Here is a 25,968-nt window from a genome sequence, read left to right as displayed (position 1 = left end):
CTTGTCTGATTCGGACTTGGCTGTCAAACTGAATACATTCGGCATGGTTTCCTTACTTTCTTTTTTTCTTTTCTTTTGGGTTTGAATACATACCGTCCCTTTGCCCCCCCCACCCCCCCACCCCCCTTAGTGGCAGTAAAAAAAAAAAAAAAAAAAAAAAAAAACCCTTAAATTATAAACCTTTTAAGAGCAGAAAATAACCCTGCATTTAACTGCCCACTAAAAGAGCTTTGTCTTGTTTGTGATATGGACGAGCAGAGAAAACCCATTAAAGCAGCAGAGGAGAAGTAGACACCCCATTAACCAAGAGTAGTGAAATAAAAAAAATAATAATAATAAATCAAAATAAAACATAATTTGTTGTGTGATTGTGTTTATTTAGCCTCACCAATTTGTTGACCAAGAGTAGGATTTTATCTTCGGGTTTGCGTCCAATTCATTTGATTGCATTGCCTCTTACAAAGACTGTGCTAAGGGGTGACACACACTCACACACACACACACACACACACACACACACACACACACACACACACACACACACACACACACACACACACACACACACACACATCCAATTTATGTCACCCTTCCAAACAGTTCAGCTAAACTTAGAAATGTTTCGTCTGTGTAAGACGGCAATGAAACCAAACTGGTACGGCAGAGGAAGTGACAGCCGATCTGGCAGAGGGATTTGACGTACTGTTTGGCAGCAGGTGCGATTTGTTTTTGACATTCCATGGGGATGTGCTGTCAAATTACATTCAGATGGAACCAAATCCAAATATCCTACAAAGTTTCAACATTAACAACAACTACAACAACAACAACAACAACAACAATAACAACAACAACACTATTCTCAAATACAGTTGCAGTCCTTATTTTGTCATCTTTGACAATTACTGTATATCATCTTCTCACGGGTATTCATTTTACCATTGTGAGAAGATGATAATTCTCAAAGATGACAAAATAAGGACCGCAACTGTATTTGAGAATAGTGTTGTTGTTGTTGTTGCTAATGTTGAAACTTTGTATGATATTTCATATCTCCTTATATGGGCAAAGATGTTTTTTGTAGGCAAACTTCAGAGGTCTACTGTATATGAGTTTTACTTTCTGAGGCCGGGTTTCCCCTCTCTGTCCAAATGTGTAAGAATCCAAATGGATTGATTATCGTTAACGATATCGATTATCGAGCCGAAACAATTTAGCTGGCCTGCCTGATCTGATTCTGGAATAGTTTTAATCATTCAGCACACAGGTGATAGATAACATGAATGCACCACAATTTTTTACTGACAAGCATCCGATAAACAATTTAATTAATTGAAGGTGGCAACAAAAAATAGAACTGAACCATAAGTTATATTAGTAGTTAGTTAGTACTTTGAAGATGACCTGATATCCAAGAGGCAGATTTGATGCTACTGCACACAGTCAAAGTAGCCACCTCAAAATGTCCTGATCCTGAATCAAAATGCAAACACACACACACACACACACACACACACACACACACACACACATGACTGTACTGATTTAATTCAGGCTACTCAAGCAGAACTATTTAATCAACTCTGAACTTAGTTAATCAGTCCAAGACCTCTGAAATCGCATGCAATGTTGAAGGTTCTGCTTGGGTTCAGTTCTATCACAGGGGTCCCTAAGCGCTGAAGGAAACTGTTTTCAATTATTAACTTTGCTGCCGGAGACTTCTCTCATCAACAATGTAAGAGACTTATGTCGCTTTCATGCGACAATGGCTACACTTTATTATTTATTCTCATTGGCTATGAGGCCCAAGACCAGCATAGCAAGCACAACGCTCAAACACTCAGAGAGAATGCTTCCTTAACCCTATAACCCATGTACCGTCTTGTTTGACTGCAAAACATGGTGACGTGATTCTTCACATCAAGCTGCATTTGGCTGAGGATATACTACTCTTAATAACGCACATGGATCATAGCTGACGCGTGTAGCCTACCATAATTTCACGACTATTAGTCGCGGCTTATACACTGATTTTGCTAAATTTCTTCTGCTGTGAGGTTCATACACAGGGACAGTTAATATGGTTTGGTTTCTTTTAACTTGCATAAAACACTGCCCTGCGACTTATACACAATGCAGCGTATTGAAGACCTCAGTATCCACTCGAAGGCAGAGGAGAAAACTGTAGAGCTAAATGTCTGCATTTCCGATTTCTTCGTCCCTGTGAGAGTAACAGTTGCGATAATTTAAAACCCTCATGTTATTTTCCCGTAGAAGCCGGATACCGGGTCACTTTATTTCAGCGAAGTAGGTTTTTTGTTGGCGAACTTCAGAGGTCTATATTTAATTCTTAAAGCAGCCGATTGTGTACACAAACGTACATGAACACTTCGGCCTATACCATGCAAAGTATTTCACCAAACTTTAGTGCTGTCAATGGCTTAAGTTAACTCCATCCTGAGTCCGCCGACGCCACAGCAGGGGTTCAGACCACGAGTCCATTCCCATTTGGTGGTACTGAATTACTAATGAGTTGTTGTGGAGAACACCTTTGGGAGTTTCCTGATTGATTTATGCGGCTGAAATGTTTGAAGATAATTACATGAACTCAAAAGAACCCTGGGTGATTTTTTTTTTCATTCTCAGAACAACTTTTGTCATGATTGCAATCAGACTGTTAATGTAGCTAGGGCAAGTATAGCAACAGTCATCTCTCCCAGCAGCTTTTAGAGTCATGATATTGACAAGGCTTTTGTCCAATATGGTTCTGAAACAAAAACCATGCCATTGCCATTTTCTTTTCCTTAATACTGTTCAGTAAGAAAACCTGATGAAAGCACCTTATCAAGAAACAGTCAGAGGGTTAGCTAAATAATCAACATTATTGGGGGGGGGGGGTTGAATGACTCTCCTTCTCATTCACAAACAACATTACTTAGTTTGTGCAAATAACCTCAATAAATAATATGATTGATTTTGTTGTGGCAACGCTAATTTTGTTTACATAGTCTTAAGGCTTTTAAGACTAAATTAGTCTGATTCATCCAATTAAGAACCCACACTCAGGACTCTTTGTTCAAGTGAATGTTTCACCATATCTGTGCAACTGCTGTTTAGGCAATATTCAGTTTACTGTACTTATGAAAGTTATTGACGCTCATAACCTGGCACGTCAACCAGGTGACGTTTTATGGGATAAATCGTAGCAACCAGCGGCATCACACAGCACATGGTGCTACAACACCCCCCCCCCCCCTCAAAAACCTGGAGAGTCACAAACACTAACGCGAACACTCTGCTGTCTGTCACGCTCCGATAAAAACCTCCGACTGAAGTACGAGGCTGTCAGTGGTAGGTCCAAATTGAAAGTGCGACCTCACGGGGTCTGAAAATACCAAAGGCCGCCATAACTCACGAAGGACAGGAGAATCACGCTGAGGCGATGGAATCAGAGATTGAGGTGGGGGGGGGGGGGGGGGGGCATTTGATTGACTTACAGCAGAAACATTTCAGAGTAAACTATTGCGTTGGCTTCAGATATACAGACATTTTGGACTGGTATGTTGCTTGTCATTATGAGCACAAAACACGATTAGTAGGTCAGCATACTGTAAAAATGGTCATCTTCAAAGGACACCCACTTTTACTCTCTACTCTACTGACTAAGTGAAAATTCAACTATACAAACCAATCTTTCATTTCTTTCTCTTCAAACTCAACCCCTATGCTTAAATCCCCACAACCAACATAACACCACCTAAACAAAAGCAGTCAGGAAAATTGCAGACTCTTAGCCTGGCAGTAAACTAGACCCTGGAATCTTTCAGATTAAGGGTCTGGCCACGAAAAATGAAAATGGGGGGCCGCACCAAGCATATATTTAAAAATCACACTGCACACAATTGGATAACACTACAACCAAAATGAAAGTTGTAGCGCTGTCGTCATTAGTTTAGCTCGGCCCACACCTTTTATGGTTACCAGAAATGGTTGGGGTACACGTAACGTGCATCATTACCCATGGCCAGAGTATCTTGCAGGCAAAATTCAAATTGTGCTCTCATGAGAACTCTGGATTTCCAGGGTAGAAGACTCTTACCCCTTAAAGATAATTCATGTTGACTTACCAAAGCCAAGTTGACTGACCAGGTACATGATTACGCTATTGCACAATTGTCGGAAAGCAATGTGTGCTTCTCTGAACATTCTGGAATACATTACACTGAAGCCATATTCACCACTGATCAGTGATATTCACTGGCTGTATATGACCTGCTTTATCTACACTTCCTCTCTGAGGGGTACCCAAGGCCTACACCACGGAGACCAGAAGGACGGAGGCAGGGGTGGATGTGGGTCAGGGAATGATGAATGGGAGACTAGACATCATGACAACTCATTGCCAGCGTTTAATAAATGTGTTCTCGCCATGTCCAAAGAGCCAGACAGCACATCAGTCATCTTATGTGCGTCATGAGAGTGCGTGTTATGTGTGTTCACATGTGGTTACTGACAGGTTGCCTTAAGCGTTGCCTGTCTAAAATTGTGAAGCACATTCAGTAAGAGCTACAGTACATCAATAATAGCATGGAAAGCTAAGCCACTTTTTACAAAAATGTAACATTTGAACATACATTGAAGTACATTTCATCAATTTAATTTACAAACTTACATTAAAACAAATAGGCCTACATTTAAAACATATACTAATAAAATAGTACATGAACAAGTGCTCCATTGGAAATCTTAATTAAATAATGCATAATATACTACCCTAATATCAATGTATATGTCTTGAACTTCACATGATGTGTACTGAAACCAATAATCCCAAAGGGTGGCATTTTCATAGCAAGTCAGGTGAAAAATGACTCTTCTTTTCAGCCTGTTCCTCTTTCAGCATCTCCATCAGCGACGAGACTCTTTCTCTCTTCAAGTGGCTGGCCTCTGGGGGTTATAAATATAACCCAATCCAAAACTTTATCCTCGTAATGTGCATGCCACTCATCAAGCAAATCCCCTCTCCAACACCTGGGTCCCAGGCTGACAGTGATGACAGGCGGGTTGGTGTGGCTGGTGTCAGAAGCGGCGAGTTCTTTTTTTTTTTACCTGTCCTCTCTAAGTTTGTAATAGGCAGACAGGAAGTTCTGCGACCTGACGACCCCAGGTGTCTCAGCCAATCAGTTTTCACACCTGAGGCCCGCACAGACACACAAACACACATACACATATAGACTCACACCTGAGCCCCCACACCCACATACACTCACTCTCACACAAGGACACACACACACACACACGCACACACACACACAAAGACTCACACCTGAGGCTCGCCCCCCCACACACTCATTCACACACACACACACACACACACACACACACACACACACACACACACACACACACACACACACACACACACACACACAGGCATACACACTTGCATCAATTCCGTGTAATTTGTTCCAGCATGTGGGAAAATCGGCAGACGCGGATGCGGCTCCAAGCGCCATCGATCCTTTGAGACAGCGCTGTTTTCAGCTGAAGCCTCTCACGCCCAAGATTGTCCCTCTATCCCTTCCTTACCATGGAAACAGGGAGACTTTTATTCCACAGATGTGCACTAATGTGCTGTTGCGTGCTGCAGTCACGCAACCCATTTTGGTACTTGGGATGAAGGTTGACGAGGTACTCAGTCCTAAAACATTGTAGTCTTCTCTGTTTGTTTTTGCCAGGTGTTCTTTGTTGTCTAGGGAAAAGACTCAAAGGAGGGGGAAAAAAACGATAGAAGAAAAGTTTCCAAACCAAGGAACTCCTTAAATTAAAATCTCTTTATTCAGTGGACATGATCTTAATGAACAGATTTAAAATGTACTCAAGGTTGGGAGACTTCTTCTGTCCTTTTTTCAAACCCAACATTGCAAGTCCAACACATAGCTCAACTAGAAAAGGACTCAGAGAGCGCAGACCTCCGCCTGTATTGTTCTTCCTAGGTTGTCATACATTTAAACCTAAACTATTCAGATTGCCACCACTAAGCGAAACGCATTAAAGTTTTTTTCAATTGCTTACACACAATTTTTCAAACCGAGTTCTTTTTAACAAAATTTAAGCACTGCTATCCAAATGCCACACTCAGTTTGCATAATTCCTAGATTATTTGCTAAGTGAAACACTTCAGTCAAAACATACACACTTCAGTAAAAACACATATTTGTAAAAATGCTATTAGTTGTCATTTAACAAACACAGTCCTCAATGATCAGACACTATTGCAGCCAGTTTCACACTAGTGATAAATGCAAAACACATTTGTAAAAAGAAACATTAGGAAATAGCATGTGCTAGATTTTTGCCCAGACATTGTTATGTAAGGGATCATTTAGATGTCCGAAAAATAGTGACAAACCCACAACATTCTTCATGATTAGTTCGACATAGGGAAAGTGTAATAGGTCTATAAACTTGCACTTGTACTGTACAACACTGAAGACTGCTGTAGACTGAATATTTCAAGTATTTCTTTCAATACTTACAGTATTTCTAACCATAATCAGTTACAGTAATCAACCAACAATGAAATCAATTGAACAAATAAAATCTGTAGACAAACAAAAACTACTGCATAAAGTACATACACCTTGACTCTGAAGAGCAACTACTGCAAAAGCAACAAGACTACTGTATAGCACACCTGAGTGCTGCGTTTTCAATTTTGCACATGTGTGCTTACACACCTGGTGGATGTGATTATCCAATTCGTTCATTAGTGTAGTCATTGGCAATCCGGGGCTTTGTAATGACAAGGAAGTAACCTCACAATCCTTATCTGTGTCTAAGGTGCGGAAATGTGTGTAGAGTTTTACAAATCACTGTGTGTAATGTTTTGCAAAAAGGGTGAAGCAGACATTGTGTGTAATGTTGTGCAAATCTGTGGAGGTGTTTTGCTCCTTGGAGTAACATTTTGCTAATTGTGTGAAAAAAAATATTTTAGTGTGTAAACAATCGTAAAAAACTGTAACGGCTCCAGAATCCCAACGGTGTTACGGATCACTCCCAAAATGTAATCGTTTCTTCCTTGGGTCATGTCTAACCTTCCCTGAAAATTTAATCTCAAAAGGTAATGAAATCTATCCATTACCTTTTGAGTTATCTTGCTAGACAGACAGACAGACAGACAAACAAACAAACCAACAAACAGACAAACAAACAAATGCCTGTCCCTGATGAAAACATAACCCCCTAAGCGGAGGTAATAATGAATTTGGGTGCTCATGATTGATTGGTTGGTTATATTTCCATTTGCACTTTGAAGCAAAAAAGTCAAAGTGGGGACAGTTAGCCATACACTTCACCCACACAGCTTCAGCGCACATAATTTACAACACTCCTCAACTGGTCAGCCTGCCGTTTCCTCTTTCTCTGTTCCTCGCTTTCTGCTTCTTCTCGCTGGCTCTGCCATGACGAATGTCTGACAACATCCATCCCTACCTTGTTCTAGCCGGTGCCTGGCGTATGTGTAGCGCAGTAAAGCAATTGGTTACATCGCGAGCCTGATCGTGAGGTTGCGAGACTTTCTTAATCTGACTCCAGCACCAGGGTGAAGCAAAACAGCCACCATTCACCCCCAGAAAACCCCATATAAGCATTCCAATGGCTATGCTGCTGTTAAGTTCAGGTAATTTAAGCTAAACAAACAGCATAGTTCCCCTTTAATCAGACTTATCTGCAGAACAATTAAGGTCTTATCTGTTCTCTGCATGAAGTTGTATTGCATGGCTTGTCTTGGTTTTTAACCAGAGGGATAAGGAGGTTTGTTTCTTTGAATGCTGTAACGGCTTCATACTATTACTGTGTAATATAGAGTGCTTGTGTGTTTCAGTGTGTGTGAGAGTGTGTGTGCATGCTTGTCTCTCACTTGGGAATCCTTGAGCACTAACAAGGATGAGTGCACAGACTGCCATCTATGTTTTTTTCAGCAGTTAATTGAGTTCATCCTTGTTCACATGATGGGAGAAAAAACGGCTATGGCCTTAATTGAAAGAATAAATTGAAAGGCTAAAATTGAACGACTAAACTACGAGTCGTGGAGAAGTTTAATCACAACTGAGCAGAGGTGATGAGTGGATATGGGGACCCAAGAGGGACATCGCAGATCATCCGCTTCGCCATTAATCATTGCGAGATATTGTGCAATAATTGTCCTCCTCAAAACCTGGGAGAGAATATCGGCTCCTTGGTTTCGGGAACGTTTGAACATTCTGTAATAATAATCCACGAGGAGTGAAACTGGGTTACCATGGTGACAGCATACAGCGTCACAAGGTTGTCAAGGCAGTGTGTCTTTTCTAACGTGTGTGCTTGTCTTTCATTTTCCTAACCAGAGCAGTAGAGAGTATTTCCAAAGCTCTGCTGCTAATCATGGGTAGTGATCCTAAGGAGGTGGGCAACATGCCATACACACTATACTCCAACAGTGTATGAATGTCATTACATTTCATTTAAACTATTTCACATGGTCTTAACTTGGAACAACTCAACACTGCTCCACGGACAAAGATAAACTGAAATGACATCTTACAACCCACTGTGGCACCAGCAAAAAATAGTATTGTTTGTATTAATGACAGGGACTGCATGAACCTGGAAGTTACTTGAAGAAATGCTTATCATAATGTTAAAGGGATAGTTCGGGTTTTAAGACACGAAGTTATATGGGTTCCCTGTCAGCAACGTTGTGCATCAGCACTGACTTACCCCCCGACAGCGTCCTGTGAGCCGAGATCCAGCCGTTTTTTGATCGTTTTTGATGCTGAAGAAAGTAGTCCGGCAAGTTTCTGGGGTCACGAAAGTAAAGTGTTTTTCTTCTCAAAACCATATGCGTTCAACAGAGTGATATATTTGCACCACAAAAACGTTGTCCAGCTGTCAGTAGCGCGCAGTGATAGGAATCGCGAAAAATAAGTAAGTGATAACGAGGTTTGAATTTTTCCTGGACAACGTTTTTGTGGTGCAAATATATCACTCTTTTGAACGCATATGGTTTTGAGAAGAAAAACACTTTACTTTCGTGACCCCAGAAACTTGCCGGACTACTTTCTTCAGCATCAAAAACCGGCTGGATCTCGGCTCACAGGACGCTGTTGCGGGGTAAGTCAGTGCTGATGCACAACGTTGCTGACAGGGAACCCATATAACTTTGTGTCTTAAAACCTGAACTATCCCTTTAATGTCTTTGCAGAAAATCTCATAATTACTATTAATAAAATATTGCATCGGAAAAATAGGGCCCAGACATGTTTACTATAGCTTCATGAGAATCACCCAAAGTCTTCTTTCACCCACCATTTGAAGTTTAATATTTAAGTTTAATAATTGTATACCGACTTACTCAAGACAGAAATTGAGAATCTCTCTTAAAAAAAAAAAAAAAAGCCTGCCCAAGAATGGCAGCAGTACATATATGCTAATTTGGATAAAATCACAACAGAGAAATACACACCTCACAATGCATTTTAGTGTGCATGGTATGAGTAAATGAGGTGAATTACATTTTCAATGACTTGGTCACTGTTGATGTTACCCGAGGTAATCTACGGCAGGATGTGTGCTGTGCTTCGCCACCTCTCCTCCTTTATGTTGACATGCAATGAAACACTGCCCTCTTCAGTAAGATCCTCACACTGCACGAACAGAGCAAAGAGTGAGAAAATGAGAAAAGCAGGCTTACATAACTCATAGAATGAACAGACACGCACAAACTATACACCTGTGTCCCTGCTTACAACCACACATAGGAAATGGCCAACAACAATGTGTAGGCCTAAATGTGCGCAATTCACAAATAATTAATGAATAGTTTGCAACAGTTTTCATCAAAGAGCCGGTGAGCTCAACTATCAAAAGAATATCATCTATCCTATGCATATAACAGAATTTCTTTTCACCCGACCGTTGCATGTTGGAATGCTGACATGCAGTCGCACAACTAGGCGGAGACTGAGTAGGGGAGTAAGGGTCGAGGTTAAGGTGGGGGCGGGGCGAGTATGACGGGCAACCTACACAATACTTGCTTGCTATACTACATCCAGAAAAAACAAGTAACAAGTATTTTGATGCATATAGATTGCCAAAAAGAACCGAGACAAAGTTACCAGACCTACCCAAAAAGCACCAGACCGTTGACGACAAGGTAGGGTATTTCTACCTTACCGTTGGGAAGGTCACCAGGGTCGCACGGTCCGCAAAGTGCTGAAGACGACGAGACCACCGATTTACACTTTTTTCAACAATCAAACAGTGTCCTTGGAGACTACCAAAAATTGCCGTTGCCGACTATATTTCAAGTCGTCTAGGCGGGCTATTGGGTAAAGTTTTCAACTAGCAATAATCGCGCCTCGGATAAACCTCATAGGCTACGATACTGCCACTGCGCAAAGCTGATTAGACATGGAAATGTGTTCTGGGACCGGGTGTGGGCAACAGTCATCACAGAGCCGGTGAGCTCAACTATCAAAAGAATATCATCCATCCTATGCTATGCTAAACCATTTGCAAGTACAACCCAAGTGCTGTTGTAGAGCAGAGGGCACCACAAGGTGACTTCAAATGACAACAATCACTACAGCATATAACAGAATTTCTTTTCACCCGACCGTTGCATGTTGGAATGCTGACATGCAGTCGCACAACTAGGCGGAGACTGTGTAGGGGAGTGAGGGCCGAGGTTAAGGTGGGGGCGGGGCGAGTATGACGGGAACACTACACAATACTTGCTTGCTATACTACATCCAGAAAAAACAGGAAGTATTTTGATGCATATAGATTACCAAAAAGAACCGAGACAAAGTTACCAGACCTACCCAAAAAGCACCAGACCGTTGACGACAAGGTAGGGTATTTCTACCTTACCGTTGGGAAGGTCACCAGGGTCGCACGGTCCGCAAAGTGCTGAAGACGACGAGACCACCGATTTACACTTTTTTCAACAATCAAACAGTCTCCTTGGAGACTACCAAAAATTGCCGTTGCCGACTATATTTCAAGTCGTCTAGGCGGGGTATTGGGTAAAGTTTTCAACTAGCAATAATCGCGCCTCGGATAAACCTCATAGGCTACGATACTGCCACTGCGCAAAGCTGATTAGACATGGAAATGTGTTCTGGGACCGGGTGTGGGCAACAGTCATCACAGAGCCGGTGAGCTCAACTATCAAAAGAATATCATCCATCCTATGCTATGCTAAACCATGTGCAAGTACAACCCAAGTGCTGTTGTAGAGCAGAGGGCACCACAAGGTGACTTCAAATGACAACAATCACTACAGCATATAACAGAATTTCTTTTCACCCGACCGTTGCATGTTGGAATGCTGACATGCAGTCGCACAACTAGGCGGAGACTGAGTAGGGGAGTGAGGGCCGAGGTTAAGGTGGGGGCGGGGCGAGTATGACGGGCACACTACACAATACTTGCTTGCTATACTACATCCAGAAAAAACAGGAAGTATTTTGATGCATATAGATTACCAAAAAGAACCGAGACAAAGTTACCAGACCTACCCAAAAAGCACCAGACCGTTGACGACAAGGTAGGGTATTTCTACCTTACCGTTGGGAAGGTCACCAGGGTCGCACGGTCCGCAAAGTGCTGAAGACGACGAGACCACCGATTTACACTTTTTTCAACAATCAAACAGTCTCCTTGGAGACTACCAAAAATTGCCGTTGCCGACTATATTTCAAGTCGTCTAGGCGGGGTATTGGGTAAAGTTTTCAACTAGCAATAATCGCGCCTCGGATAAACCTCATAGGCTACGATACTGCCACTGCGCAAAGCTGATTAGACATGGAAATGTGTTCTGGGACCGGGTGTGGGCAACAGTCATCACAGAGCCGGTGAGCTCAACTATCAAAAGAATATCATCCATCCTATGCTATGCTAAACCATGTGCAAGTACAACCCAAGTGCTGTTGTAGAGCAGAGGGCACCACAAGGTGACTTCAAATGACAACAATCACTACAGCATATAACAGAATTTCTTTTCACCCGACCGTTGCATGTTGGAATGCTGACATGCAGTCGCACAACTAGGCGGAGACTGAGTAGGGGAGTGAGGGCCGAGGTTAAGGTGGGGGCGGGGCGAGTATGACGGGCGCACTACACAATACTTGCTTGCTATACTACATCCAGAAAAAACAGGAAGTATTTTGATGCATATAGATTACCAAAAAGAACCGAGACAAAGTTACCAGACCTACCCAAAAAGCACCAGACCGTTGACGACAAGGTAGGGTATTTCTACCTTACCGTTGGGAAGGTCACCAGGGTCGCACGGTCCGCAAAGTGCTGAAGACGACGAGACCACCGATTTACACTTTTTTCAACAATCAAACAGTCCCCTTGGAGACTACCAAAAATTGCCGTTGCCGACTATATTTCAAGTCGTCTAGGCGGGGTATTGGGTAAAGTTTTCAACTAGCAATAATCGCGCCTCGGATAAACCTCATAGGCTACGATACTGCCACTGCGCAAAGCTGATTAGACATGGAAATGTGTTCTGGGACCGGGTGTGGGCAACAGTCATCACAGAGCCGGTGAGCTCAACTATCAAAAGAATATCATCCATCCTATGCTATGCTAAACCATGTGCAAGTACAACCCAAGTGCTGTTGTAGAGCAGAGGGCACCACAAGGTGACTTCAAATGACAACAATCACTACAGCATATAACAGAATTTCTTTTCACCCGACCGTTGCATGTTGGAATGCTGACATGCAGTTGCACAACTAGGCGGAGACTGAGTAGGGGAGTGAGGGCCGAGGTTAAGGTGGGGGCGGGGCGAGTATGACGGGCGCACTACACAATACTTGCTTGCTATACTACATCCAGAAAAAACAGGAAGTATTTTGATGCATATAGATTACCAAAAAGAACCGAGACAAAGTTACCAGACCTACCCAAAAAGCACCAGACCGTTGACGACAAGGTAGGGTATTTCTACCTTACCGTTGGGAAGGTCACCAGGGTCGCACGGTCCGCAAAGTGCTGAAGACGACGAGACCACCGATTTACACTTTTTTCAACAATCAAACAGTCTCCTTGGAGACTACCAAAAATTGCCGTTGCCGACTATATTTCAAGTCGTCTAGGCGGGGTATTGGGTAAAGTTTTCAACTAGCAATAATCGCGCCTCGGATAAACCTCATAGGCTACGATACTGCCACTGCGCAAAGCTGATTAGACATGGAAATGTGTTCTGGGACCGGGTGTGGGCAACAGTCATCACAGAGCCGGTGAGCTCAACTATCAAAAGAATATCATCCATCCTATGCTATGCTAAACCATGTGCAAGTACAACCCAAGTGCTGTTGTAGAGCAGAGGGCACCACAAGGTGACTTCAAATGACAACAATCACTACAGCATATAACAGAATTTCTTTTCACCCGACCGTTGCATGTTGGAATGCTGACATGCAGTCGCACAACTAGGCGGAGACTGAGTAGGGGAGTGAGGGCCGAGGTTAAGGTGGGGGCGGGGCGAGTATGACGGGCGCACTACACAATACTTGCTTGCTATACTACATCCAGAAAAAACAGGAAGTATTTTGATGCATATAGATTACCAAAAAGAACCGAGACAAAGTTACCAGACCTACCCAAAAAGCACCAGACCGTTGACGACAAGGTAGGGTATTTCTACCTTACCGTTGGGAAGGTCACCAGGGTCGCACGGTCCGCAAAGTGCTGAAGACGACGAGACCACCGAGTTACACTTTTTTCAACAATCAAACAGTCCCCTTGGAGACTACCAAAAATTGCCGTTGCCGACTATATTTCAAGTCGTCTAGGCGGGGTATTGGGTAAAGTTTTCAACTAGCAATAATCGCGCCTCGGATAAACCTCATAGGCTACGATACTGCCACTGCGCAAAGCTGATTAGACATGGAAATGTGTTCTGGGACCGGGTGTGGGCAACAGTCATCACAGAGCCGGTGAGCTCAACTATCAAAAGAATATCATCCATCCTATGCTATGCTAAACCATGTGCAAGTACAACCCAAGTGCTGTTGTAGAGCAGAGGGCACCACAAGGTGACTTCAAATGACAACAATCACTACAGCATATAACAGAATTTCTTTTCACCCGACCGTTGCATGTTGGAATGCTGACATGCAGTTGCACAACTAGGCGGAGACTGAGTAGGGGAGTGAGGGCCGAGGTTAAGGTGGGGGCGGGGCGAGTATGACGGGCACACTACACAATACTTGCTTGCTATACTACATCCAGAAAAAACAGGAAGTATTTTGATGCATATAGATTACCAAAAAGAACCGAGACAAAGTTACCAGACCTACCCAAAAAGCACCAGACCGTTGACGACAAGGTAGGGTATTTCTACCTTACCGTTGGGAAGGTCACCAGGGTCGCACGGTCCGCAAAGTGCTGAAGACGACGAGACCACCGATTTACACTTTTTTCAACAATCAAACAGTCTCCTTGGAGACTACCAAAAATTGCCGTTGCCGACTATATTTCAAGTCGTCTAGGCGGGGTATTGGGTAAAGTTTTCAACTAGCAATAATCGCGCCTCGGATAAACCTCATAGGCTACGATACTGCCACTGCGCAAAGCTGATTAGACATGGAAATGTGTTCTGGGACCGGGTGTGGGCAACAGTCATCACAGAGCCGGTGAGCTCAACTATCAAAAGAATATCATCCATCCTATGCTATGCTAAACCATGTGCAAGTACAACCCAAGTGCTGTTGTAGAGCAGAGGGCACCACAAGGTGACTTCAAATGACAACAATCACTACAGCATATAACAGAATTTCTTTTCACCCGACCGTTGCATGTTGGAATGCTGACATGCAGTCGCACAACTAGGCGGAGACTGAGTAGGGGAGTGAGGGCCGAGGTTAAGGTGGGGGCGGGGCGAGTATGACGGGCACACTACACAATACTTGCTTGCTATACTACATCCAGAAAAAACAGGAAGTATTTTGATGCATATAGATTACCAAAAAGAACCGAGACAAAGTTACCAGACCTACCCAAAAAGCACCAGACCGTTGACGACAAGGTAGGGTATTTCTACCTTACCGTTGGGAAGGTCACCAGGGTCGCACGGTCCGCAAAGTGCTGAAGACGACGAGACCACCGATTTACACTTTTTTCAACAATCAAACAGTCTCCTTGGAGACTACCAAAAATTGCCGTTGCCGACTATATTTCAAGTCGTCTAGGCGGGGTATTGGGTAAAGTTTTCAACTAGCAATAATCGCGCCTCGGATAAACCTCATAGGCTACGATACTGCCACTGCGCAAAGCTGATTAGACATGGAAATGTGTTCTGGGACCGGGTGTGGGCAACAGTCATCACAGAGCCGGTGAGCTCAACTATCAAAAGAATATCATCCATCCTATGCTATGCTAAACCATGTGCAAGTACAACCCAAGTGCTGTTGTAGAGCAGAGGGCACCACAAGGTGACTTCAAATGACAACAATCACTACAGCATTTAACAGAATTTCTTTTCACCCGACCGTTGCATGTTGGAATGCTGACATGCAGTCGCACAACTAGGCGGAGACTGAGTAGGGGAGTGAGGGCCGAGGTTAAGGTGGGGGCGGGGCGAGTATGACGGGCACACTACACAATACTTGCTTGCTATACTACATCCAGAAAAAACAGGAAGTATTTTGATGCATATAGATTACCAAAAAGAACCGAGACAAAGTTACCAGACCTACCCAAAAAGCACCAGACCGTTGACGACAAGGTAGGGTATTTCTACCTTACCGTTGGGAAGGTCACCAGGGTCGCACGGTCCGCAAAGTGCTGAAGACGACGAGACCACCAATTTACACTTTTTTCAACAATCAAACAGTCTCCTTGGAGACTACCAAAAATTGCCGTTGCCGACTATATTTCAAGTCGTCTAGGCGGGGTATTGGGTAAAGTTTTCAACTAGCAATAATCGCGCCTCGGATAAACCTCATGGGCTACGATACTGCCACTGCGCAAAGCTGATTAGACATGGAAATGTGTTCTGGGACCGGGTGTGGGCAACAGTCATCACAGAGCCGGTGAGCTCAACTATCAAAAGAATATCATCCATCCTATGCTATGCTAAACCATGTGCAAGTACAACCCAAGTGCTGTTGTAGAGCAGAGGGCACCACAAGGTGACTTCAAATGACAACAATCACTACAGCATTTAACAGAATTTCTTTTCACCCGACCGTTGCATGTTGGAATGCTGACATGCAGTCGCACAACTAGGCGGAGACTGAGTAGGGGAGTGAGGGCCGAGGTTAAGGTGGGGGCGGGGCGAGTATGACGGGCACACTACACAATACTTGCTTGCTATACTACATCCAGAAAAAACAGGAAGTATTTTGATGCATATAGATAACCAAAAAGAACCGAGACAAAGTTACCAGACCTACCCAAAAAGCACCAGACCGTTGACGACAAGGTAGGGTATTTCTACCTTACCGTTGGGAAGGTCACCAGGGTCGCACGGTCCGCAAAGTGCTGAAGACTACGAGACCACCGATTTACACTTTTTTCAACAATCAAACAGTCTCCTTGGAGACTACCAAAAATTGCCGTTGCCGACTATATTTCAAGTCGTCTAGGCGGGGTATTGGGTAAAGTTTTCAACTAGCAATAATCGCGCCTCGGATAAACCTCATAGGCTACGATACTGCCACTGCGCAAAGCTGATTAGACATGGAAATGTGTTCTGGGACCGGGTGTGGGCAACAGTCATCACAGAGCCGGTGAGCTCAACTATCAAAAGAATATCATCCATCCTATGCTATGCTAAACCATGTGCAAGTACAACCCAAGTGCTGTTGTAGAGCAGAGGGCACCACAAGGTGACTTCAAATGACAACAATCACTACAGCATATAACAGAATTTCTTTTCACCCGACCGTTGCATGTTGGAATGCTGACATGCAGTCGCACAACTAGGCGGAGACTGAGTAGGGGAGTGAGGGCCGAGGTTAAGGTGGGGGCGGGGCGAGTATGACGGGCACACTACACAATACTTGCTTGCTATACTACATCCAGAAAAAACAGGAAGTATTTTGATGCATATAGATTACCAAAAAGAACCGAGACAAAGTTACCAGACCTACCCAAAAAGCACCAGACCGTTGACGACAAGGTAGGGTATTTCTACCTTACCGTTGGGAAGGTCACCAGGGTCGCACGGTCCGCAAAGTGCTGAAGACGACGAGACCAGCGATTTACACTTTTTTCAACAATCAAACAGCCTCCTTGGAGACTACCAAAAATTGCCGTTGCCGACTATATTTCAAGTCGTCTTGGCGGGGTATTGGGTAAAGTTTTCAACTAGCAATAATCGCGCCTCGGATAAACCTCATAGGCTACGATACTGCCACTGCGCAAAGCTGATTAGACATGGAAATGTGTTCTGGGACCGGGTGTGGGCAACAGTCATCACAGAGCCGGTGAGCTCAACTATCAAAAGAATATCATCCATCCTATGCTATGCTAAACCATGTGCAAGTACAACCCAAGTGCTGTTGTAGAGCAGAGGGCACCACAAGGTGACTTCAAATGACAACAATCACTACAGCATATAACAGAATTTCTTTTCACCCGACCGTTGCATGTTGGAATGCTGACATGCAGTCGCACAACTAGGCGGAGACTGAGTAGGGGAGTGAGGGCCGAGGTTAAGGTGGGGGCGGGGCGAGTATGACGGGCGCACTACACAATACTTGCTTGCTATACTACATCCAGAAAAAACAGGAAGTATTTTGATGCATATAGATTACCAAAAAGAACCGAGACAAAGTTACCAGACCTACCCAAAAAGCACCAGACCGTTGACGACAAGGTAGGGTATTTCTACCTTACCGTTGGGAAGGTCACCAGGGTCGCACGGTCCGCAAAGTGCTGAAGACGACGAGACCACCGATTTACACTTTTTTCAACAATCAAACAGTCTCCTTGGAGACTACCAAAAATTGCCGTTGCCGACTATATTTCAAGTCGTCTAGGCGGGGTATTGGGTAAAGTTTTCAACTAGCAATAATCGCGCCTCGGATAAACCTCATAGGCTACGATACTGCCACTGCGCAAAGCTGATTAGACATGGAAATGTGTTCTGGGACCGGGTGTGGGCAACAGTCATCACAGAGCCGGTGAGCTCAACTATCAAAAGAATATCATCCATCCTATGCTATGCTAAACCATGTGCAAGTACAACCCAAGTGCTGTTGTAGAGCAGAGGGCACCACAAGGTGACTTCAAATGACAACAATCACTACAGCATATAACAGAATTTCTTTTCACCCGACCGTTGCATGTTGGAATGCTGACATGCAGTCGCACAACTAGGCGGAGACTGAGTAGGGGAGTGAGGGCCGAGGTTAAGGTGGGGGCGGGGCGAGTATGACGGGCACACTACACAATACTTGCTTGCTATACTACATCCAGAAAAAACAGGAAGTATTTTGATGCATATAGATTACCAAAAAGAACCGAGACAAAGTTACCAGACCTACCCAAAAAGCACCAGACCGTTGACGACAAGGTAGGGTATTTCTACCTTACCGTTGGGAAGGTCACCAGGGTCGCGCGGTCCGCAAAGTGCTGAAGACGACGAGACCACCGATTTACACTTTTTTCAACAATCAAACAGTCTCCTTGGAGACTACCAAAAATTGCCGTTGCCGACTATATTTCAAGTCGTCTAGGCGGGGTATTGGGTAAAGTTTTCAACTAGCAATAATCGCGCCTCGGATAAACCTCATAGGCTACGATACTGCCACTGCGCAAAGCTGATTAGACATGGAAATGTGTTCTGGGACCGGGTGTGGGCAACAGTCATCACAGAGCCGGTGAGCTCAACTATCAAAAGAATATCATCCATCCTATGCTATGCTAAACCATGTGCAAGTACAACCCAAGTGCTGTTGTAGAGCAGAGGGCACCACAAGGTGACTTCAAATGACAACAATCACTACAGCATATAACAGAATTTCTTTTCACCCGACCGTTGCATGTTGGAATGCTGACATGCAGTCGCACAACTAGGCGGAGACTGAGTAGGGGAGTGAGGGCCGAGGTTAAGGTGGGGGCGGGGCGAGTATGACGGGCACACTACACAATACTTGCTTGCTATACTACATCCAGAAAAAACAGGAAGTATTTTGATGCATATAGATTACCAAAAAGAACCGAGACAAAGTTACCAGACCTACCCAAAAAGCACCAGACCGTTGACGACAAGGTAGGGTATTTCTACCTTACCGTTGGGAAGGTCACCAGGGTCGCACGGTCCGCAAAGTGCTGAAGACGACGAGACCACCGATTTACACTTTTTTCAACAATCAAACAGTCTCCTTGGAGACTACCAAAAATTGCCGTTGCCGACTATATTTCAAGTCGTCTAGGCGGGGTATTGGGTAAAGTTTTCAACTAGCAATAATCGCGCCTCGGATAAACCTCATAGGCTACGATACTGCCACTGCGCAAAGCTGATTAGACATGGAAATGTGTTCTGGGACCGGGTGTGGGCAACAGTCATCACAGAGCCGGTGAGCTCAACTATCAAAAGAATATCATCCATCCTATGCTATGCTAAACCATGTGCAAGTACAACCCAAGTGCTGTTGTAGAGCAGAGGGCACCACAAGGTGACTTCAAATGACAACAATCACTACAGCATATAACAGAATTTCTTTTCACCCGACCGTTGCATGTTGGAATGCTGACATGCAGTCGCACAACTAGGCGGAGACTGAGTAGGGGAGTGAGGGCCGAGGTTAAGGTGGGGGCGGGGCGAGTATGACGGGCACACTACACAATACTTGCTTGCTATACTACATCCAGAAAAAACAGGAAGTATTTTGATGCATATAGATTACCAAAAAGAACCGAGACAAAGTTACCAGACCTACCCAAAAAGCACCAGACCGTTGACGACAAGGTAGGGTATTTCTACCTTACCGTTGGGAAGGTCACCAGGGTCGCACGGTCCGCAAAGTGCTGAAGACGACGAGACCACCGATTTACACTTTTTTCAACAATCAAACAGTCTCCTTGGAGACTACCAAAAATTGCCGTTGCCGACTATATTTCAAGTCGTCTAGGCGGGGTATTGGGTAAAGTTTTCAACTAGCAATAATCGCGCCTCGGATAAACCTCATAGGCTACGATACTGCCACTGCGCAAAGCTGATTAGACATGGAAATGTGTTCTGGGACCGGGTGTGGGCAACAGTCATCACAGAGCCGGTGAGCTCAACTATCAAAAGAATATCATCCATCCTATGCTATGCTAAACCATGTGCAAGTACAACCCAAGTGCTGTTGTAGAGCAGAGGGCACCACAAGGTGACTTCAAATGACAACAATCACTACAGCATATAACAGAATTTCTTTTCACCCGACCGTTGCATGTTGGAATGCTGACATGCAGTCGCACAACTAGGCGGAGACTGAGTAGGGGAGTGAGGGCCGAGGTTAAGGTGGGGGCGGGGCGAGTATGACGGGCGCACTACACAATACTTGTGTGAACAGGTGTAACTAACTAAATCAGAATGAACTGGCAATAGAGGCTGTTCTATCAAAAATAACAATTTTATTAATACACATGGATGGCAGAAAATAAACACAATGAAATGACTAATGCGAATGGGTTTGTACTACGCTAGGGAGATCATGGAGGCAAACTATCTCAAGACAGGCAAATCACTCCAAAAGGTTTTTAGCACATCACCAGTATCATGGCTATTCAGCCCACAGCAACAGTAACACACTTTAAGGGCCACAGCAGGCCAAGGTGACTCAATGCAAGCACACGTGGACTAACCTACCAGATCCCCGTTATTGTAAGCACAGTACCCACCTACACCTAAAGAAATAAAACAAAATGGCCCATGCACACTATACAAACAATCTTCTTAATTAACCATAAAAGTTGACAATGGGAAAAACAGTGGTTGGCTCCTTCTCTGGTGAGACTAAAAGAGACAAAAGCACATGACTATACAATAAAACATTACAGATAATCACAGATAATATTTTGTATGTTTGCAATGTGTCATGGCAAATCTACCTTTTGTTTGCGGGTAGGACAGTTCCCTTCCCTGGCCACATGCAGGTGACTGGCATCTATGTTTTTTAAGCAGCATGTTAATATGACAGGAGGACCAACCATGCTTTGACAATTTACATTTTAACCATCATTTCATTACTCTTTTCTTTCAATAAAATAGTTATCCAAACTAGCCCAATTCTATCTCCAATATGTTCCCCACATTACACATACATATACACATACATAGTTTAACAAGGAGAAACCTACCAACTCGACTGCAAACAATAGCAGGCCTCAGTTGTTCAAAGCTCAGGTGTACTCAGGAAGAGAGAGAGAGAGGCCCAGGTAAATCCCCACCCCTCTATATAGACACTGTTCCTCCCCTGGGTCCTAGTGCCATGCCCATTACCTTCCCTGTCACATATACCCCGAGTTTTGACAGGTCACCGTCCCGGTGACAAGAACCTCTATATACATAAAGTGTAGAATTGTAATTTAAAGCCATGGTCTAAATGATGCATACACTTGTTGGCTGCTCACCTGATCATTATCATCAGTATTATTTCTATTGTGTTGATTGTGCCGAGATGCCGGTTGGGGTAGATGAAATAGGTTGGTGTGGTGGCCTGCATTGGTTCTCTTGGAATGCCTAACCAAGCTAGGGGGGGTAGTGGGGATCTCATGTGGTGGGGACTCTATGAGGGAAGTTATTGGGGAGTCTGGCTGTATTGAAGCTGCTGGGCCTACAGGGGGTGCATGCATAGGCCCCTGAGGAGGTTGAAGGTGATCAGGGTTCAGGGGCTGTATGTTGGCCATAATGACACTGCCCAGTTCACTTTCATCTGTAGACGTCTCATGTTCCTCTTCTTGAGGCGGGCTACACAGCTCTGTTGGAATGGGGGCTGGGATGTGCACCATCTCCGCAGAAGGAATGACTTTAAGCTCTGCCCTGTTAATGTTCTTCACTGGTCCTAGCCCGTCTCGAGGCTGAATTTTGTAGACTCTTCCCATTTCATCAAAACAGTGCACAATCTCATAAACTGTATGGTCCCACATGTCCTGGATTTTATGGCGTCCAGGGGGATGGCTCCTTCGAAAAACGAGAGTTCCTGGTGATAGTATGTTGGTCACATTTGGTGTCACTTGCTTATTTCTTCGCTCAGCGGCTAGTTGAAGGTGATCTCTGGTGTGGTCATAAGCAATCTTCAGCCTATCTTGGTGATCAACGACCCACTCCTGAATGGGCCCTGAAGTCAAGTTGTGGTCCGGAGTGCCCAACAAAAAATCAACAGGCAGCCTGGCTCTCTGCCCAAACATCAGCTCGTATGGAGAGTAATGAGTGGAAGAGTGTTCTGTGGTATTATATGCGAAAAGGATCTGAGGTAGGTACTGTGGCCATTTCCTCTTTTTTTCAGGTGGAAGGCTGCGAAGTAGGTCGTGCAAGGTTCGATTGAACCTTTCACACTGACCGTTGCCTTCTGGATGGTATGGTGTGGTGCGACTCTTCTCAATACCATATATTTTGCATAACTGTTTTATTAAATCTCCTTCAAAATTCCTACCTTGGTCACTATGTACACGTTTGGGGACTCCATACAAGTAAAACCATTTTTCAGTTAGAATTCGAGCTGTGGTGGTGGCTTTCTGATCTGAGGTTGGGTATGCTTGGGTAAATTTGGAGAAAACATCTGTAATAACTAGGACATTCTCTCTCCCATCTCCAGCTTTCTCCAGGACTGTGAAGTCAATGGCCAGGGTCTCCAGTGGTTTCGCTGCAGTGATGTTACCAGGAAATGTTCTCACTTTGGGTTGATTTGCTTTGGCTACCAAACAGCGACCACACTTTTGGCAGTAGTTTTCAATATCTCGCCACATGTTGGGCCAAAAGCATCTCTCCCTCACCAGGTGGGTGGTCCTTTCGACCCCTTGGTGGCCATGATCATCATGAAGATGTTTGAGCACCTCACCCCTAAGACACTCAGGAAGGAGAAGCTGAAAGACCTCTTCAGTTGTTTTTGGTGGCCTAATACGACGGTACAACACTCCATCCCTCACACAGATCTTGTGCCATTGCTGGACCAGTTTGCGAACATCTTTGGGCCCTGCTGTCAGTTCTTGTTTTGAAGGGCGTGTCCCACGTTGCCAATAACGCTTAAATGCTCCTATCACCTGGTCAGCCTCCTGCAGTGCTTGTAGGTCTGCTTTTTCTCGTGCTGGAAGGGCTTGGATTGCCTGGGTGGAGACAAAGTCCGGGGCTGAAGTCTGTGGTCTGTGTGGTTGTTCCCGGATCATACAGGGTACTTCGATGCCAGGGGTCAGTGACTGACTGGACTCATACGTTGGCTGTCTGGATAGCGCATCTGCATTCTTATTCGCAGCACCAGGGCGGTATTTGACTTCAAAGTCAAACGCAGCAAGCTCTGACACCCAGCGTTGTTCCACGGCCCCCAGTCTTGCTGTTTTCAAGTAACTCAGGGGATTATTGTCAGTAAACACAGTACACTTATTCCCAAGCAAATATTCCCTAAACTTATCCTTTACTGCCCATTTAAGGGCCAATAGTTCCAGCTTCCTGGAACTATAATTGGACATGTTCCGTTCTGAGCGTCTGAGGCCCCTGCTGGCAAATGCAATAGGTCGCCGTAGGCCCTCCTGTTCTTGTGACAGTACTGCTCCAAGTCCTGCATGACTTGCATCAATCTCAAGGACAAACGGTTTAGCAAAGTCTGCATAGCCAAGAACTGGAGCACTGACTAGTCGTTCTTTCAGGGACTCAAACCCCCTCTCACATTCCTCATTCCACTTCTCCACAATAGAGCACTTGCCATGTCCTTTGGGCTTGTGTTTGCTTCCCAATACCTCTGCAACAAGACTGTGTAAGGGTGCGGCCAACCTCGAAAATCCCTCCACAAAACGGCGGTAATAAGATGCAAAACCAAGGAATGACTGGAGCTCCTTTGCCGTCGTGGGCCGCCTCCATTGTTGCACCACACTGATCTTATCTGGGTCAGTGGCCACCCCTGCCGCTGAAACTATATGCCCAAGGTACTGGACCTCATGTTGGAAAAAATGGCATTTCTTGAACTTCAGCTTCAGATGGTTTTCCTGCAGGCGGGCCAAGACCAATTCTAACCGCTGTAGGTGGTCTTGAAAGGTAGAGGAAAAGAGAACTATGTCGTCAAGGTATAACAACAGTGATTGGAACGACTGATCCCCAAAAATGCGCTCCATGAGGCGTTGGAAAGTGCTAGGTGAGTTGCACAATCCAAACGGCATCCGATTGAACTCGAAGAGTCCGAATGGCGTGCAGAATGCTGTCTTGGTCTTATCTTTCTCGACGATTGGCACCTGGTTATATCCACTCGCCATATCTAGTGTTGAGAACCACTTTGCCCCACCCAGAGCATCCAGAGACTCTTCTATGCGTGGCAAAGGATATGCGTCTTTCCTTGTTTTTGCATTGAGGAGCCTATAGTCTACACACAGCCGCATACTCCCATCTTTCTTTTGAACGATGACTATTGGAGAAGCGTATGGACTGCAACTGGGCCGAACAATGCCGCTAGATAACAGCTCCTGAATATGGGTCTTGACTTGCTCATACTGCGAAGGGGGCAGTCGCCTATAGCGCTGACGCACAGGAATGTCATCTGTCAAGTGAATCTCGTGTTCCACTAATGTTGCACACCCTAGATCTCCCTCCCCTTGGCTGAAAACACCTAAATACTTTGTCAGCAATGCCCTCCCTTGTTGCTCTTGCTCTGATGAGAGTGTGGGCCAGGAGGCATTAGAAAAGTCAAAAGCTGGACCACCATCAACAGTGATGGACTGTACCACTGCCACTCTGCTTCCATCCTCCTCGGCCAGAGTAACTGAGCATGTAGGAGATGTAGTATGAACTACATGGATTGTGCCCAATGGGGTGCTTGGTTTAAGCCACGCATCCTGTAGGCCAACATTGACGACCGGTATCTCCACTAGACCCCTGGTCACCGTCAGCAGGGCTTTTGAGACTAGTAGTCCAGGAGGCAGGCAGCTTCCATCTTCAAGAGGTTCCAAGATCACTGAGGGAAGAGTAGAGGTGGCAGAACTTGGACACACGATTGAAACAAACTTCATTGAGCCTGCTGGAACACGGATGGGCCGCCCTTGAATCCTAGCCTTCCCCAGATACCCTTGTTCATGAAGTAACTTTATGGAATGGCATTCTGACAATGCACCTTTCCAGCCTGGGCCGGCAGAGTTCACTCGAGAGGACTGGAAGAAATCAGGACCAAGCTGAACAAACAGTTCGTGGTAGCAACGTCGGATGATGTTCATCCCCAGCAAGCCAGGCACCAGTGATCTTTGTTTCTTAACCTGGTGGTCTTCTGGAGTCTTTACGACCAGCACCCCCATCTGGGGAAGTGTCTTACTCAGGACATGCACGTCAAGTTCCAAGTAGCCTATGTAGGGAATTCCAAGCCCATTGGCGGCCTTTAACTGCAGCCAGTTACACTGTTGCAGTTTCTCATGGCCTTGAGACTGAAAATGTTCAAGAAAGAATTCTTCTGTAATTGTGGAGACCATAGATCCCGTGTCAAGTAAGCAAGACACTGTGGTACCCCCCATGCTAACTTCCACTATTGGACATTCCCCTATCAGTTCAGGTGTACAGTCATTGTGATTGCTTGAGCCTAAGAGGTGCCCTCCTGGTGTCTGGCTCCCCGCACCAGAGGGCGCTAGTTTTCCTGTGGCCAAGTAGGGGCGGCTATGGCATCCTGTGTTTGTACAGTGACTTGGGGTCCTGAGCTGTGAGAGGACCCTGCAGTGGGTTGCATCTGGACTCTACAGAACCGTGCTATGTGTCCCCCCTTGTTGCACCTCAAACAAATG

At 44.9% G+C, this 25,968-nt stretch overlaps 15 non-coding genes across 15 annotated transcripts; all 15 read right to left on the bottom strand.

Annotated features, from left to right (window-relative positions):
* Positions 1-10,303: 10,303 nt before the first annotated feature.
* Positions 10,304-10,444, bottom strand: LOC134063299 (U4 spliceosomal RNA). Its single transcript, XR_009936061.1, has one exon. It is a non-coding gene; the product is annotated as a U4 spliceosomal RNA (small nuclear RNA).
* Positions 10,445-11,002: 558 nt separating this feature from the next.
* Positions 11,003-11,143, bottom strand: LOC134063278 (U4 spliceosomal RNA). Its single transcript, XR_009936041.1, has one exon. It is a non-coding gene; the product is annotated as a U4 spliceosomal RNA (small nuclear RNA).
* A 558-nt stretch (positions 11,144-11,701) lies between these two features.
* Positions 11,702-11,842, bottom strand: LOC134063277 (U4 spliceosomal RNA). The gene has a single exon (XR_009936040.1). It is a non-coding gene; the product is annotated as a U4 spliceosomal RNA (small nuclear RNA).
* A 558-nt stretch (positions 11,843-12,400) lies between these two features.
* LOC134063282 (U4 spliceosomal RNA) lies at positions 12,401-12,541 on the bottom strand. Its single transcript, XR_009936045.1, has one exon. It is a non-coding gene; the product is annotated as a U4 spliceosomal RNA (small nuclear RNA).
* Positions 12,542-13,099: 558 nt separating this feature from the next.
* Positions 13,100-13,240, bottom strand: LOC134063276 (U4 spliceosomal RNA). Its single transcript, XR_009936039.1, has one exon. It is a non-coding gene; the product is annotated as a U4 spliceosomal RNA (small nuclear RNA).
* Positions 13,241-13,798: 558 nt separating this feature from the next.
* LOC134063281 (U4 spliceosomal RNA) lies at positions 13,799-13,939 on the bottom strand. The gene has a single exon (XR_009936044.1). It is a non-coding gene; the product is annotated as a U4 spliceosomal RNA (small nuclear RNA).
* A 558-nt stretch (positions 13,940-14,497) lies between these two features.
* LOC134063274 (U4 spliceosomal RNA) lies at positions 14,498-14,638 on the bottom strand. Its single transcript, XR_009936037.1, has one exon. It is a non-coding gene; the product is annotated as a U4 spliceosomal RNA (small nuclear RNA).
* Positions 14,639-15,196: 558 nt separating this feature from the next.
* LOC134063273 (U4 spliceosomal RNA) lies at positions 15,197-15,337 on the bottom strand. Its single transcript, XR_009936036.1, has one exon. It is a non-coding gene; the product is annotated as a U4 spliceosomal RNA (small nuclear RNA).
* Positions 15,338-15,895: 558 nt separating this feature from the next.
* LOC134063279 (U4 spliceosomal RNA) lies at positions 15,896-16,036 on the bottom strand. The gene has a single exon (XR_009936042.1). It is a non-coding gene; the product is annotated as a U4 spliceosomal RNA (small nuclear RNA).
* Positions 16,037-16,594: 558 nt separating this feature from the next.
* Positions 16,595-16,735, bottom strand: LOC134063272 (U4 spliceosomal RNA). The gene has a single exon (XR_009936035.1). It is a non-coding gene; the product is annotated as a U4 spliceosomal RNA (small nuclear RNA).
* Positions 16,736-17,293: 558 nt separating this feature from the next.
* Positions 17,294-17,434, bottom strand: LOC134063296 (U4 spliceosomal RNA). Its single transcript, XR_009936058.1, has one exon. It is a non-coding gene; the product is annotated as a U4 spliceosomal RNA (small nuclear RNA).
* A 558-nt stretch (positions 17,435-17,992) lies between these two features.
* Positions 17,993-18,133, bottom strand: LOC134063271 (U4 spliceosomal RNA). Its single transcript, XR_009936034.1, has one exon. It is a non-coding gene; the product is annotated as a U4 spliceosomal RNA (small nuclear RNA).
* A 558-nt stretch (positions 18,134-18,691) lies between these two features.
* On the bottom strand, positions 18,692-18,832 carry LOC134063270 (U4 spliceosomal RNA). Its single transcript, XR_009936033.1, has one exon. It is a non-coding gene; the product is annotated as a U4 spliceosomal RNA (small nuclear RNA).
* A 558-nt stretch (positions 18,833-19,390) lies between these two features.
* LOC134063269 (U4 spliceosomal RNA) lies at positions 19,391-19,531 on the bottom strand. Its single transcript, XR_009936031.1, has one exon. It is a non-coding gene; the product is annotated as a U4 spliceosomal RNA (small nuclear RNA).
* Positions 19,532-20,089: 558 nt separating this feature from the next.
* LOC134063268 (U4 spliceosomal RNA) lies at positions 20,090-20,230 on the bottom strand. The gene has a single exon (XR_009936030.1). It is a non-coding gene; the product is annotated as a U4 spliceosomal RNA (small nuclear RNA).
* Positions 20,231-25,968: the final 5,738 nt, after the last annotated feature.

This window comes from Sardina pilchardus, chromosome 17 (assembly GCF_963854185.1).
Source record: "Sardina pilchardus chromosome 17, fSarPil1.1, whole genome shotgun sequence".
Taxonomy (NCBI): domain Eukaryota; kingdom Metazoa; phylum Chordata; class Actinopteri; order Clupeiformes; family Clupeidae; genus Sardina; species Sardina pilchardus.
The sequence above is the reverse complement of the archived record's forward strand: the minus strand, read 5'-3'. Positions and strand labels throughout refer to the sequence as shown.